Source organism: Ranitomeya imitator, chromosome 2 (assembly GCF_032444005.1).
Source record: "Ranitomeya imitator isolate aRanImi1 chromosome 2, aRanImi1.pri, whole genome shotgun sequence".
NCBI classification, from domain to species: domain Eukaryota; kingdom Metazoa; phylum Chordata; class Amphibia; order Anura; family Dendrobatidae; genus Ranitomeya; species Ranitomeya imitator.
Window position 1 is genome coordinate 135895751 of NC_091283.1, and position 16985 is coordinate 135912735.

The 16985-nt window shown below is 45.5% G+C and overlaps 1 protein-coding gene across 3 annotated transcripts in view; it reads right to left on the reverse strand.

Annotated features, from left to right (window-relative positions):
* Nucleotides 1-1473, reverse strand: part of GDPD2 (glycerophosphodiester phosphodiesterase domain containing 2) — a 97154-nt gene extending 95681 nt beyond the window's left edge. The window contains exon 1 of one of the 3 annotated variants that reach the window (XM_069747308.1): nt 1251-1473. The gene's annotated coding sequence lies outside the window, so the exon portion shown is untranslated. The remainder of the gene's footprint in view (nt 1-1250) is intronic. The other 2 variants (XM_069747311.1, XM_069747310.1) reach the window with 2 other exon arrangements.
* Between the last annotated feature and the right edge of the window lie 15512 nt (nt 1474-16985).

Here is a 16985-nt window from a genome sequence, read left to right on the forward strand (position 1 = left end):
CGCCCCCAGGTCTGTCCATCCATCATACCCCATGGTCTTCTACCCGTCACCTACAGGTTTGTCTGTCCACCCTACCCATGATCTTCCCCCAGTCTGTTGGTTGACTCCACCCCCCTGTCCGAATACCCTACCCAGGTCAATCTGTCTACCTTACCCAAGGTCCCCCCCTCCCTCCCCGGTCTGTCCATACTACCCACGATCCATCCACTCCCTCAGTGTCCATTCTACCCACAACCCTCCTCCCAACTCAGTCAGTCTACCCATCCCCCTACCACCGACCCCTCCACCCCCAGTCCGGCCAATCACCGTACCCATGACCCCCCCCAGATCTATCCCATTTATGGACTGTCCAGGAGTTTCTGAACGAGTAGACCTGCACCCATCCCAAAAGAGCTCGACAGTACATCATACTGGTGACAGCAGATCGGAGGATCACACCGGCGACGGCGCGTCGGCGCATCGCACCTGCGACAGCGCGTCGGCGGATCGCACCTGCGACAGCGCGTCGGCGGATCGCACCTGCGACAGCGCGTCGGCGGATCGCACCTGCGACAGCGCGTCGGCGGATCGCACCTGCGACAGCGCGTCGGCGGATCGCACCTGCGACAGCGCGTCGGCGGATCGCACCTGCGACAGCGCGTCGGCGGATCGCACCTGCGACAGCGCGTCGGCGGATCGCACCTGCGACAGCGCGTCGGCGGATCGCACCTGCGACAGCGCGTCGGCGGATCGCACCTGCGACAGCGCGTCGGCGGATCGCACCTGCGACAGCGCGTCGGCGGATCGCACCTGCGACAGCGCGTCGGCGGATCGCACCTGCGACAGCGCGTCGGCGGATCGCACCTGCGACAGCGCGTCGGCGGATCGCACCGGCGACAGCGCGTGGGGGGGATCGCACCTGCGACAGCACGTGGGCGGATCGCATCGGCGGATCACACCGGCGACAGCGCATTACACCAGCGACAGCGGATTGCAGTGGATCTTACCCACCCATTACCCCAGTGAGCACATTCTGTAGGAGTTGCATCTTCTGTTTTAGGCTCTGGTATCACTTCTTGTGTACTTTCCGCACAGAACCGTCTCCTGTCCACGCTTTGCTGTGCTCAGACTTCCAATAAGACCTGGGCTGTATTCGCCACATGTGAGCCCAGAGCTCCAGGACCGTGGCGGGGACACCCAGTGCATCCACCCCCGGGCGGTCTCTACAGGAGCACATGTTCTCCCACACACACCGGCAGCCATTCACGTACCTGCAGCCAGCCTGCCTCGCGTAAGCCCGGTACCCGGCAGACCGGTGTCCTGGGTCCTCACCTCCGGTCACCTGCGGACCCTCATCTCCTCTCACTTTGTTTGCAGACTTTTCTTTCTCTTCAGCGCTGACACATTCCGCTGCTGTAATATCGGCCCCTAGCGGTGACTCTGGGCGTTACACCAGCTCCTGGCGCCTTGCAGCACTTCGGTCATCAATTAAGCAATTTCGGAAAGGAATACATAAGTGATGAATGTGCGCGGGTTTCCTGGCTGTGAGGTCAGAGCTATTATGTAAGAAAACGTTAGAGCGAGCAACAGTTATAAAGTCTATAAAGGATAGTCAGAGTTCCCTGGTGTTTTATAAGAACCATCCCAATGTGCAGGGACCTCTAGCCCCCCAGGGCGGCTGCACCCCTGAATAAGCTCAGACTATACAGGTGACATCAGAGGAAGGAGATTGTGCCCACCTGCACAGCCCAATAACTGCCAGAGTGTTTCAGAACACTGTGAACACTGACCAGCAGCTTTGGATGTGAATAGTTAAAAATGGCTTCAAAATGTGTCCCACAATTTCTGCTGAATGTAGAACTACCCCACATGTGGCTGTACAGTACTGCTTACCGTACGGCGAGACTCGGGCGGGACAGAGCCCATGTGCCTTCTGGAGCGCAGATTTTCCTAGAATAGTTTGCCGACTCCATATACAAAGCAAGTGAAAAAAAATCAATGCTGCTTTTATTCTTTTTTGTTTTATTATCATGTGTTCTATGTCTTAGTTTCCATTGGTTACACCACTGGCAATGTCATGAGATTTTTTTTTTTTGTACTATATTCCATGGGTTACACCTGTGTGTATATTCTCACTGTGAGCCATCGTCTCTAGGTTTAAGAAAGAACGCTGGCGAGCGTTTTAAATGCTTTGCCCTTGATCACACTATGGATCTATGCACCTAAATTTTAATGAAGTAACTGAATACATTTTGGAATTTTAAGAAGCTGGAAAATCCCCCAAAAATTTTTTCTGCTTGGATTGCTTACATGAGGTCACACGTTTTTCTTTGCTTCTGCACACCGAGTGCCGTCCAGGAGTGCTGTCTACTAACAATCCATGTAGAGATCCCCAAGTGCAAGAAGAGCAAAATCCCCACGCTAGTGACCCCATTTTGAGAATTACACCCCCTCTGGGAATTTATCTACAGGTGTAGTGACGATTTTGACTCCATGGGTGTTTTCCAGGAACAAGCAGCAGTGTATGTTGCTGAGTGAAAACTGCAATTTGCCATTGTAGTGCCCAGTACGTTGTAGTGCCCAGCTCATGCTTCTGGAGACATTAACCCGTAAACTAGACTGGCTCCCATCACTACAGAAACGTCAAAGGTGGACTCTAAATGTAGTTTAGGCACACTGTGGCTCAGAAGGGTGAGAGACATTTGTATTTGGGAGCGCTGAATTTCTTTTGCAAGATGCCATTTTGCGTTTCCAGAGCCTTTGTGCTATCAGCAACATGGAAGCCCCATATACTTCTGTTAACAGATTACGGACCTAAAAACTTGCTTTTTTTGAGGATTGATTTGAAGCTTTTGTTGGGAACATTTTGCATAATATTTGGATCACATTTATCCGGCGCTCTACGCTGAGCACATACATTGGGTTTTCCATCTAAACCTCCAAGTGACGTGATTCAAATGAAACCCCAAGGGATCCATTCAGTATAATGAGGCAGCAGAGTTACTTTGGACTCCATTTGACCTCTGTTCAGCTTTGTCCTCCTATTCAGAAGTGCACAAAACTGTGGTCGAAAGCGCTTTTATGCACACCTAACATAGTAACATACATAGTAACATAGTTAGTAAGGCCGAAAAAAGACATTTGTCCATCCAGTTCAGCCTATATTCCATCATAATAAATCCCCAGATCTACGTCCTTCTACAGAACCTAATAATTGTATGATACAATATTGTTCTGCTCCAGGAAGACATCCAGGCCTCTCTTGAACCCCTCGACTGAGTTCGCCATCACCACCTCCTCAGGCAAGCAATTCCAGAATCTCACTGCCCTAACAGTAAAGAATCCTCTTCTATGTTGGTGGAAAAACCTTCTCTCCTCCAGACGCAAAGAATGCCCCCTTGTGCCCGTCACCTTCCTTGGTATAAACAGATCCTCAGCGAGATATTTGTATTGTCCCCTTATATACTTATACATGGTTATTAGATCGCCCCTCAGTCATCTTTTTTCTAGACTAAATAATCCTAATTTCGCTAATCTATCTGGGTATTGTAGTTCTCCCATCCCCTTTATTAATTTTGTTGCCCTCCTTTGTACTCTCTCTAGTTCCATTATATCCTTCCTGAGCACCGGTGCCCAAAACTGGACACAGTACTCCATGTGCGGTCTAACTAGGGATTTGTACAGAGGCAGTATAATGCTCTCATCATGTCTATCCAGACCTCTTTTAATGCACCCCATGATCCTGTTTGCCTTGGCAGCTGCTGCCTGGCACTGGCTGCTCCAGGTAAGTTTATCATTAACTAGGATCCCCAAGTCCTTCTCCCTGTCAGATTTACCCAGTGGTTTCCCATTCAGTGTGTAATGGTGATGTTGATTCCTTCTTCCCATGTGTATAACCTTACATTTATCATTGTTAAACCTCATCTGCCACCTTTCAGCCCAAGTTTCCAACTTATCCAGATCCATCTGTAGCAGAATACTATCTTCTCTTGTATTAACTGCTTTACATAGTTTTGTATCATCTGCAAATATCGATATTTTACTGTGTAAACCTTCTACCAGATCATTAATGAATATGTTGAAGAGAACAGGTCCCAATACCGACCCCTGCGGTACCCCACTGGTCACAGCGACCCAGTTAGAGACTATACCATTTATAACCACCCTCTGCTTTCTATCATTAAGCCAGTTACTAACCCATTTACACACATTTTCCCCCAGACCAAGCATTCTCATTTTGTGTACCAACCTCTTGTGTGGCACGGTATCAAACGCTTTGGAAAAATCGAGATATACCACGTCCAATGACTCACCGTGGTCCAGCCTATAGCTTACCTCTTCATAAAAACTGATTAGATTGGTTTGACAGGAGCGATTTCTCATAAACCCATGCTGATATGGAGTTAAACAGTTATTCTCATTGAGATAATCCAGAATAACATCCCTCAGAAACCCTTCAAATATTTTTCCAACAATAGAGGTTAGACTTACTGGCCTATAATTTCCAGGTTCACTTTTAGAGCCCTTTTTGAATATTGGCACCACATTTGCTATGCGCCAATCCTGGGGAACAGACCCTGTCGCTATAGAGTCCCTAAAAATAAGAAATAATGGTTTATCTATTACATTACTTAGTTCTCTTAGTACTCGTGGGTGTATGCCATCCGGACCCGGAGATTTATCTATTTTAATCTTATTTAGCCGGTTTCGCACCTCTTCTTGGGTTAGATTGGTGACCCTTAATATAGGGTTTTCATTGTTTCTTGGGATTTCACCTAGCATTTCATTTTCCACCGTGAATACCGTGGAGAAGAAGGTGTTTAGTATGTTAGCTTTTTCCTCGTCATCTACAACCGTTCTTTCCTCACTATTTTTTAAGGGGCCTACATTTTCAGTTTTTATTCTTTTACTATTGATATAGTTGAAGAACAGTTTGGGATTAGTTTTACTCTCCTTAGCAATGTGCTTCTCTGTTTCCTTTTTGGCAGCTTTAATTAGTTTTTTAGATAAAGTATTTTTCTCCCTATAGTTTTTTAGAGCTTCAATGGTGCCATCCTGCTTTAGTAGTGCAAATGCTTTCTTTTTACTGTTAATTGCCTGTCTTACTTCTTTGTTTAGCCACATTGGGTTTTTCCTATTTCTAGTCCTTTTATTCCCACAAGGTATAAACCGCTTACACTGCCTATTTAGGATGTTCTTAAACATTTCCCATTTATTATCTGTATTCTTATTTCTGAGGATATTGTCCAAGTCTACCAGATTAAGGGCATCTCTAAGCTCGTCAAACTTTGCCTTCCTAAAGTTCAGTGTTTTTGTGACTCCCTGACAAGTCCCCCTAGTGAAAGACAAGTGAAACTGCACAATATTGTGGTCGCTATTTCCTAGATGCCCGACCACCTGCAGATTTGTTATTCTGTCAGGTCTATTAGATAGTATTAGGTCTAAAAGTGCTGCTCCTCTGGTTGGATTCTGCACCAATTGTGAAAGATAATTTTTCTTGGTTATTAGCAGAAACCTGTTGCCTTTATGGGTTTCACAGGTTTCTGTTTCCCAGTTAATATCTGGGTAGTTAAAGTCCCCCATAACCAGGACCTCATTATGGGTTGCAGCTTCATCTATCTGCTTTAGAAGTAGACTTTCCATGGTTTCTGTTATATTTGGGGGTTTGTAACAGACCCCAATGAGAATTTTGTTACCATTTTTCCCTCCATGAATTTCGACCCATATGGACTCGACATCCTCATTTCCTTCGCTAATATCCTCCCTTAAAGTGGACTTTAGACAAGACTTTACATAGAGACAAACCCCTCCTCCTCTCCGATTTTTACGATCCTTTCTAAACAGACTGTAACCCTGTAAGTTAACTGCCCAGTCATAGCTTTCATCTAACCATGTCTCGGTTATTCCCACTATGTCAAAGTTACCTGTAGATATTTCTGCTTCTAGTTCTTCCATCTTGTTTGTCAGGCTTCTGGCGTTTGCGAGCATGCAGTTTAGAGGATTTTGTTTTGTTCCAATCTCCTCGCTGTGGATTGTTTTAGAAATGTGCTTACCTCCCTTCTGAGTATGTTTTCCTGGATCTTCTTTGTTCAAGTCTAATGTTTTTCTTCCCGTCCCCTCTTCTTCTAGTTTAACGCCCTCCTGATGAGTGTAGCGAGTCTTCTGGCGAATGTGTGTTTCCCAGGTTTGTTGAGGTGTAGTCCGTCTCTGGCGAGGAGTCCATCGTACCAGTAATTCACACCGTGGTCCAGGAATCCGAATCCTTGTTGTCTGCACCATCGTCTTAGCCAGTTGTTTGCATCAAGGATCCTGTTCCATCTCCTGGTGCCATGCCCGTCTACTGGAAGGATAGAAGAAAAAACTACCTGTGCATCCAGTTCCTTTACTTTCTTCCCCAACTCTTCAAAGTCCTTGCAGATTGTCGGTAGGTCCTTCCTTGCCGTGTCATTGGTGCCAACATGTATCAGAAGAAATGGGTGGACGTCCTTGGAGCTGAAGAGCTTTGGTATCCTATCGGTCACATCCTTGATCATCGCACCTGGAAGGCAGCATACTTCTCTTGCAGTTATGTCCGGTCTGCAGATGGCTGCTTCTGTGCCTCTCAGTAGTGAGTCTCCCACCACCACCACTCTTCGTTGCTTCTTGGCTGTACTTTTTGCGGTCACTTGTTGCTGTGTGCCCTTTTCTTTTTTGCTTGCTGGTATTGCTTCATCCTTAGGTGTGCCATCTTCATCCTCTACAAAGATTTGATATCGGTTCTTCAGTTGTGTGATTGGTGATTTCTCCATGGTCTTCTTGCTTCTTTTGGTCACATGCTTCCACTCATCTGCTTTTGGAGGTTCTCTGACACTTTTTTTCACCTTCTGTGACCAGTAGAGATGCTTCTGTTCTGTCTAGAAAGTCTTCATTCTCTTTGATGAGTTTCAAAGTTGCTATTCTTTCTTCCAGACCCCGCACCTTTTCTTCTAAAAGGGCCACTAGTCTACACTTCTGACAGGTGAAATTTGATAGACAGTTATCGCCGAATTATAGTTACATAGTTATTAAGGTTGAAGGAAGACTATAAGTCCATCTAGTTCAACCCATAGCCTAACCTAACATGCCCTAACATGTTGATCCAGAGGAAGGCAAAAAAAACCATGTGGCAAATAGTAAGCTCCACATTGGGGAAAAAAATTCCTTCCCGACTCCACATACGGCAATCAGACTAGTTCCCCGGATCAACGCCCTATCGAGGAATCTAGTATATATACCCTGTAACATTATACTTTTTCAGAAAGGTATCCAGTCCCCTCTTAAATTTAAGTAATGAATCACTCATTACAACATCATACGGCAGAGAGTTCCATAGTCTCACTGCTCTTACAGTAAAGAACCCGCGTCTGTTATTATGCTTAAACCTTTTTTCCTACAAACGCAGAGGATGCCCCCTTGTCCTGGTTTCAGGTCTATGATTAAAAAGATCATCAGAAAAGTCTTGTACTGTCCCCTCATATATTTATACATTAAAATAAGATCACCCCTTAGTCTTCGTTTTTCCAAACTAAATAGCCCCAAGTGTAATAACCTATCTTGGTATTGCAGACCCCCCAGTCCTCTAATAACCTTGGTCGCTCTTCTCTGCACCCGCTCCAGTTCAGCTACGTCTTTCTTATACACCGGAGACCAGAACTGTGCACAGTATTCTAAGTGTGGTCGAACTAGTGACTTGTATAGAGGTAAAATTATGTTCTCCTCATGTGCATCTATGCCTCTTTTAATGCATCCCATTATCTTATTTGCCTTTGTAGCAGCTGCCTGACACTGGCCACTGAATATGAGTTTGTCATCAACCCATACACCCAGGTCTTTTTCATTGACGGTTTTGCCCAGAGTTTTAGAATTAAGCACATAATTATACATATTATTACTTCTACCCAAGTGCATGACCTTACATTTATCCCCATCAAAGCTCATTTGCCATTTATCAGCCCAAGCTTCTAGTCTACATAAATCATCCTGTAATATAAAATTGTCCTCCTCTGTATTGATTACCCTGCAGAGTTTAGTGTCATCTGCAAATATTGAAATTCTTCTCTGAATGCCCCCTACAAGGTCATTAATAAATATGTTAAAAAGAAGAGGGCCCAATACTGACCCCTGTGGTACCCCACTGCTAACCGCGACCCAGTCCGAGTGTGCTCCATTAATAACCACCCTTTGTTTCCTATCCCTGAGCCAGCTCTCAACCCACTTGCACATATTTTCCCCTATCCCCATTATTCTCATTTTATGTATCAACCTTTTGTGTGGCACCGTATCAAAAGCTTTTGAAAAGTCCATATACACTACATCCACTGGGTTCCCTTGGTCCAATCCGGAACTTACCTCTTCATAGAAACTGATCAAATTAGTCTGACATGAACGGTCCCTAGTAAACCCGTGCTGATACTGGGTCATGAGGTTATTCCTCTTCACAGGGCTGCCACTAGGAATTTCAGGGCCCCATACTGGCAAAATTTTCAGGGCCCCTTAAGACTCCGCCCAGGCTCCACCCCAGCCCCGCCTCCACCCCTCGAACTGTCAACAGCCCCACCGCTGTCTCTTGCCAAAACTCCACTTCTCACAAATCACACATTAACAGTTCCCATTACCAGATCAAACACATAGCCAGCAGCTTTTGTTTTGGCCAAAAGGTTTTTTTAAATTTGAGACGACAACAAGGTAGACTCTTTTGGCCGAGCCCTACTCTACTCTAATCTATTAAACATTTGTTAAAATATGCAATACAATTTAGGTGTATTTTTATTTATTTTTCAATTGACCAATAATACCACATACAAGGGACAAATACCACAACCATGACCAGACACCATATTATCACCACATAGTGACCTATAATACTATCTACAAGGAACAAATACCGCCACACCATGTGCAGACCACATATTACCACCACAGTGACTGAACAATATCACATACAAGGGACAAATACCACCGCAGCATGTCCAGACCACATATTACCATCACATGGTGACCAACTACATACAAGGAACAAATACCAACACAACATGAACAGACCACATATTACCACCACACAGTGACCGAATAATAGCACATACAAGGAACAAATACCGCTACACCATGGCCGGACAACATATTACCACCACATTGTGACTGAATAGTACAATACTGATCATTAATTAAAAAAAAATACTATCACCATAAGTGCCATTATACACAGGAGATCTGTACTTAGTATGCAGTGTGTGTACAGGTAATACAGTGGTCGCCGATGCCATTATACACAGGAGCTCTTCATATAGTGTCAGTGTACATGTAATACAGCGATCACTAGTGACATTATACACAAGAGCTCTGTATATAGTGTATAGTGTACATGTAATACAGCGATCACTAGTGACATTATACATAGGAGCTCTGTATATAGTGTATAGTGTACAGATAATATAGTGATCACTAGTGACATTATACACAGGAGCTCTGTATATAGGGTACAGTGTACATGTAATACAGCAATCACTAGTGACATTATACAAAGGAGCTCTGTATATAGTGTATAGTGTACAGATAGTATAGTGATCACCAGTGACATTATACACAGGAGCACTGTATACAGTATACAGTGTATGGTGTCAGTGTACAGGTAACATACTCACCAGTGACGTCTCTAGCTAAAGTCCTTCATCTTTGCGTTTCTTTTTAATCCAGCGCAGACCGCTATCACTTCTTTCTGCCAGGACTCGTCTCATCTGCATAAAATAACACAGTTATCTAGAGCACCGCTTCCAGAGCACATTCCCCATTTTTTCCCTTTCTTCTACACTACACATCTGACTACAGACGTTCACCCACCATTAATATATAATTGGTTATTATGCAACCCACCATTCCAAATATAAATTATAATCCGCCACTGTGCCCCCACTATCTGTATATAGCCACTTTCCTCATTTAATATATAAATTAATTAGCACCTGTATTCTTCCAATTTATTACCAGTTACTTTATCCTCAACGAACCCACTATGTACCTCCCGCTCTAACCCTTACCCCAATTCATTATAGTTACATGCCCCTTCTGCCTCAATTCATTGCCACGTCTTCTCTCTCTCCCACCCTCTGTTCATTATCAATTGATCTTCCCCACCCTCAAAATTCATTATTTGCTCTCCCCACCTTCAATACATCATTTGCTCTTCCCACCCCCAAGTTCAATTCAATTGCTGTCCACGTCCCTCACACTCACTTCATGTGCAGTCCCCATCACCCCCACTTCATCATTTAGTCCCCTATCATCATTTAGTCCCCTGTCCCCCCCGTCACTTCATCTGCAGTCCCCCTTACTTCATCATTTGCAGCCCCCTATCATTTCATCATGTGCAGAACCCCCTCAAACACACTTCATCATCTGCAGTCCCTATCACTCCCACATCATTACCTATCCCCATCCCCCCCACATCATTTGCAATTCCCATCACCCCCACATCATTTGCAATTCCCATCACCCCCACATCATTTGCAGTCCCCATCTCCCACATCATCATTTGCAGTCCCCATCACCCCCACATCATTTGCAGTCCCCATCACCCCCACATCATCATTTGCAGTCCCCCCACATCATTTGCAGTCCCCATCACCCCCCATCATCATCTGCAGTCCCCATCACCCCCACATCGTTTGCAGTCCCCCAACATCACTTGCAGTCCCCATCACCCCCACATCATCATTTGCAGTCCCCCAACATCATTTGCAGTCCCCATCACCCCCACATCATCATTTGCAGTCTCCATCACCCCCACATCATTTGCAGTTCCCATCACCCCCACATCATTTGCAGTCCCCATCACCCCCACATCATCATTTGCAGTCCCCCCACATCATTTGCAGTTGCCATCACCCCCACATCATCATTTGCAGTCCCCATCACCCCCACATCATCATTTGCAGTCCTCCAACATCATTTGCAGTCCCCATCACCCCCACATCATCATTTGCAGTCCCCCAACATCATTTGCAGTCCCCATCACCCCCACATCATCATTTGCAGTCTCCATCACCCCCACATCATTTGCAGTCTCCATCACCCCCACATCATTTGCAGTTCCCATCACCCCCACATCATTTGCAGTCCCCATCACCCCACATCATCATTTGCAGTCCCCCAACATCATTTGCAGTCCCCATCCCCCCCACATCATCATTTGCAGTCCCCATAACCCCCACATCATTTGCAGTCCCCATCACCCCCACATCATTTGCAGTCCCCCAACATCATTTGCAGTCCCCATCACCCCCACATCATCATTTGCAGTCCCCATCACCCCCACATCATCATTTGCAGTCCCCATCACCCCCACATCATTTGCAGTCCCCATCACCCCCACATCATTTGCAGTTCCCATCACCCCCACATCATCATTTGCAGTCCCCCCACATCATTTGCAGTCCCCCCACATCATTTGCAGTCCCCATCACCCCCACATCATCATTTGCAGTCCCCTATCCCCCCTTCACTTCATCTGCAGTCCCCCTTACTTCATTTGCAGCCCCAATCATTTCATGTGTAGTACCCCCTCAAATACACTTTATCATTTGCAGCCCCCTATTATTTCATCATGTACAGTACTCCCTAAAACACACCCCATCATCTGCAGTCTCACTCCCCCCCACCTCACCTCACCTATTAAAAAAAACAAAAATGTTTTTTATACTTACCTCAGTCGTTCCCGGGGCGTCTAGTGTTTCCAGCAGTGAAGCAGCAGCTAGAATGTATGGGCTGCTGAGAGGACCTGACAGGAGCCCCTACATTCTAGCACATTCACTACTGAGACGGCTAGAATGTATGGGCTGTAGTCAGGACCTGCAGGGAGCCCATACATTCTAGCCACAGCCGAGCAGGAGCTGTGCAGCCGACTAGGTGAGACAGCCGTGCACAGCTCTAAAAAGGCTCCCGGGCCCCAGCGCCGCAGTGCACAGTATTTTACTACATGATGGGGCCCGATCAGTAGAAGCACAACAGTGGGGCCCCGGATCTGCGGGCCCCTCTGTGTACTGCTGCTGATCGGGCCCCATACAGCAGTAATGGCTGTAATGCCCTGATGGCGGCCCTGCCTCTTCAGATACTCCAGTATAGCATCCCTTAGAATGCCCTCCAGGATTTTACCCACAGTAGAGGTTAAGCTTACTGGCCTATAATTACCGAGTTCAGTTTTTGTCCCCTTTTTGAATATTGGCACCACATTTGCTATACACCAGTCCTGTGGTACAGACCCTGTTATTATAGAGTCTTTAAAAATTAAAAATAATGGTCTATCAATGACTGTACTTAATTCCTGCAGTACTCGTGGGTGTATCCCATCCGGACCCGAAGATTTGTCAATTTTAGTGATTTTTAGACGCCGCCGCACTTCCTGCTGGGTTAAGCAGGTGACATTTAATTGGGATTTTTTATCACTAGTCATTTTGTCTGCCATGGGATTTTCTTGTGTAAATACTGATGAAAAAAAGTCATTTAGCATATTGGCTTTTTCCTCATCCTCATCCACCATTTCACCCAGACTATTTTTAAGGGGGCCAACACTATCATTTTTTAGTTTCTTACTATTTATAATAAAAAAAAAAAAAAAAAAAAAAAGGTTCCTCGCATCATGTTCTCATACACTTATGCAGTATTAGCCCTCTGTGTCTGTACTGCTACATACTTAGGCAGGTAACTGGTTCATGCAGCTTTACATGAACACCTGAGCCTTACACTATAGCTGGTCCGAATAACTAAAGCAATTGTTACCATCCACCTCTCGTGTCTCCCCTTTTCCCCATAGTTTGTAAGCTTGCGAGCAGGGCCCTCACTCCTCCTGGTATCTGTTTTGAACTGTATTTCTGTTATGCTGTAATGTTTATTGTCTGTACAAGTCCCCTCTATAATTTGTAAAGCGCTGCGGAATATGTTGGCGCTATATAAATAAAATTATTATTATTATTATTATTATTTATGTAGTTAAAGAATATTTTAGGATTATTTTTACTCTCTCTGGCAATGAGTCTCTCTGTCTCAATCTTTGCTGCCTTGATTTGCTTTTTACAGAATTTATTTAATTTTCTGTATTTATTTAATGCCTCCTCACTACCTACTTCCTTTAATTCTCTAAATGCTTTCTTTTTGTCACTTATTGCGCCCTTACAGCTCTATTTAGCCATATTGGTTTCCTCTTATTTCTAGTATGTTTATTCCCATACGGTATATACTGTGCACAGGTCATATCCAGGATGCTAATAAATGTCTCCCATTTTCTTTGTGTATTTTTGTGTCTCAGGATATCGTCCCAGTTAATTGCACCAAGATCCTCTCTCATCCATTGGAAATTTGCCCTCCTGAAGTTTAGTGTCCTTGTAACCCCTCTATTACACATCTTTTTAAAGGATACATGAAAACTTATTATTTTGTGATCGCTATTTCCCAAGTGACCCCCAACCCTTACATTTGCTATGCGGTCTGGCCTGTTGGTTAATATTAGGTCTAGCAGTGCCCCCCTTCTTGTTGGGTCCTGAACCAGTTGTGAAAGGTAATTGTCGCTCATAGTTGTCAAAAACCGATTACCTTTGCTGGAACTACTGGTTTCTGTTCCCCAATCTATTTCAGGGTAGTTGAAGTCCCCCATAATAATGACTTCCTCTTGAGTCGCAGCTTCATCTATTTGCTTTACAAGGATATTCTCCATTGCTTCCATTATTTTTGGAGATTTATAACAAACCCCTATCAGTAATTTATTATTTTTTCCCCCCTCCCCTTATCTCCACCCACAGGGATTCTACATTTTCATTAAATTCACCTATATTTTCACGCAGGATGGGTTTTAAGGATGATTTTACATACAGACACACCCCTCCCCCTCGCTTATCTGTACAGTCATTTCTGAACATGCTATAGCCCTGCAAGTTAACAGCCCAGTCATGGCTCTCATCCAGCCACGTTTCAGATATTCCCACCATGTCATAATTATGCTCCAACAACATTAGTTCTAATTCGTCCATTTTGTTGGCGAGGCTTCTGGCATTAGTATACATGCACTTGATGTTCCTCTCTGCACCTCTATTTCTTAAATTATTAACTGTTCTAACCCCACCCCCCATGCCACCGCCACCCACAACTTCCTTATTTGTGCCCAGGTCTCTATCTGCACTATCTTCCCCTCCTATAAAATGAATACCCTCCCCCCAATTCCTAGTTTAAACACTCCTCCAACCTTCTAGCCATTTTCTCCCCCAGCACAGCTGCACCTTCCCCATTGAGGTGCAGCCCATCCCTAGAATAGAGCCTGTAGCCAACTGAGAAGTCGGCCCAGTTCTGCAGGAACCCAAACCCCTCCTTCCTACACCAATTCTTGAGCCACTTATTAACCTCCCTAATCTCCCGTTGCCTCTCTGGAGTGGCACGTGGTACAGGCAGTATTTCGGAAAATACCACGTTGGAGGTCCTTGCTTTCAGCTTGCAGCCTAATTCCCTGAAATCATCTTTAAGGACCTTCCACCTACCTCTAACTTTGTTATTTATGCCAATGAGCACCATGAGAGCTGGGTCCTCACCAGCCCCTCCCAATAATCTGCCCACCCGATCAGCGATGTGTTGGACTTGAGCGCCAGGTAGGCAGCACACAGTTCGACAATCCCTGTCTTTGTGACAGATTGCCCTATCTGTTCCCCTAATAATTGAGTCTCCCACTACCAGCACCTGTCTGGCCTGCCCTGCTCTCCTATTTCCCTCCTTACTGGAGCAGTCACTCCTCTGGCTTTCAGAGGACATGCCTGGCTGCAGCAGTGCTACCCCTGTACTGGCACCCACCTCATCTGCCAACTTAGCAAACTTATTGGGGTGTTCCAGATCAGGACTAGCCTCCCTGGCACTCTTCCCTCTACCCCGCTTCCTAACTGTCACCCAGCTTGCTACTTCACCATCCTGCAGCTCCATCCTACCATCCCCCCCCTCATCTATTTCATTGAGCGTCTGCTCCGTGAGCAGAAGACTCCTCTCCATATTGTCTATGGATCTCAGTGTTGCCAGCTGCACATTTAGATTCAGAATATCGTTTTCCAAATGCACAACGTGCTCACATCTCGCACAGCAATATGCACCCTCGATCGGCTGCTCAAGGACTGCATACATGTGGCAAGATGTGCACTGGATGGCATTAACAAGAGTGGAGCACATTTCCTAATAGGGATTGCACCAGACAGAAAAGTTAAATAAAAAAAAAATATAAAAAAAAATAAATACAAAGTATTAATAAAAACAGACAGCAATTCAGTAATTCCTCCCTTGGAAACTCCCTGAATCCAAAGTCACTGAATCACAAGTCACACTTACCGCCGTTCACACTTACACTCAGTTTACACTCATCTCGCTCACACTCGCTATGCTGAAGATTTATAGATTTTTTTTTCTCTAGTTCCCTTAACAGCAATCCACCTTACTGTTCAAATGCACTTCCAAAAAGGCCAGACAAAGTTCACAGTACCTCCATCTGCCACATTATAGGGAATCTTCCACCGGGGATTCCATCTGAATCGCGTATTTCAGAGCTTTACAAGGAATCCCCAATGCATGCACTCAGCGTAGTGCGCAGGATAAATGTGTGCTGACAATTACTGCGATCATTGGGAGGCAGAATTTAAAAATCAACAGCAGGTGAAGAATTGGTTTTATTTACTTTTTTACTACTTTTCCTGTGCTAATAGTGATGTGAAGGTTTGTTTTTTTTTGCAAGACAAGTTGACGTTGTTATTTGTTCCATTTTCGGGCACATTACTTTTTTTATAACTTTTTTTCCAACTTTTAGGAGGCAGAATGAAGAAAAACCAGCAATTCAGGAATTTTTTTTATTTTGTTCCCTGTGTGATAAAAGTGATAAGGCAGCTTTATTCTTCAGGTCAATATGATTCTAGTGATACCATGTTGATATTTTTTTTTGTTTTGTTGCTTTTGGAGCGCCCCCAGACACAGGGCCGCGGGTTACTCGGTACCGGTCCTCTCTGGCTCAGTTCTGGGGATGTCACGGTGGCTGGACCCGGTCCGTGACCCTGCTAAGGGGCGTCCAATAAAAGGGGTGATGAAGGTCGGCTAAAGTTTCGTGACGCCACCTCTGGTATTCGGTCAGAGTGACTGACGCTGCTTGGGGTCAATTGGGGTGATGTGATGGCAGCTAGATGGTATACCTTCCCACAGGTGAAGTATGTCCCCAGGGCTTCCCAGTGGTGTAGGTGGTGATGGTGTGAGGCGCAGTCAAATAACGAGGACACAGGGTTGCAGTCTCTTTACCTTTTACTGAAGGCTTCAGGATCCTCAATCCAGAGCACTGTCAACAGGGCTGTCTGAGACCGGCCGGTCCGAAGGCACATCCAGAATTCCCTTAGCAGGTGGAAATCGTTGCCTACCACTAGCGCCTGTGTGTTGTAGTGCTTCCCTGCTGAGCATTCAGGATAGTCCTCACAACTTCTGTTCTCGTTCTTTCTCTCTCCATACCCCAAGTTTGTTATGGCTAGGACGCACCCGTTTGACAGGAAGGCTCGGAACTATTCTGGGACCCTAGAGACGTCCCTCTCCACGGTTGCCCCCTATGTCTGCTTAGGTGATGTAAGGTAGACAGCCAACCTATAGTTAACTGTCCTGCGGTATTTGAAGTAAGGCATAGAGTCAGTTACTTCCTGGGTGTTTCGGTCACCGGCTACGCGCCTCAGTAGGATGTTGCCATTCTCGGGGCACGACTCCTACTGGCTCTCCTTTGTGCTTGATCTCGTTTCTCACTGTCCACAATATCCTTCGCTTCGTGTCCTTTCTTTAGATGCTGCCGCAAGATAGTGCAGGTGCGGCTCTGTAACGATCTGTCCTTGTCGCTAAGTCTCTGCCAGGTTCCCACGCCTGACAGGGACTCCCCTGAAGTTTCCCCACAACACCCCCTGCCAAGGGATGTTGCCTGGGCAAAACCCAGTCAGCTTCTCTCTAACTTCCTA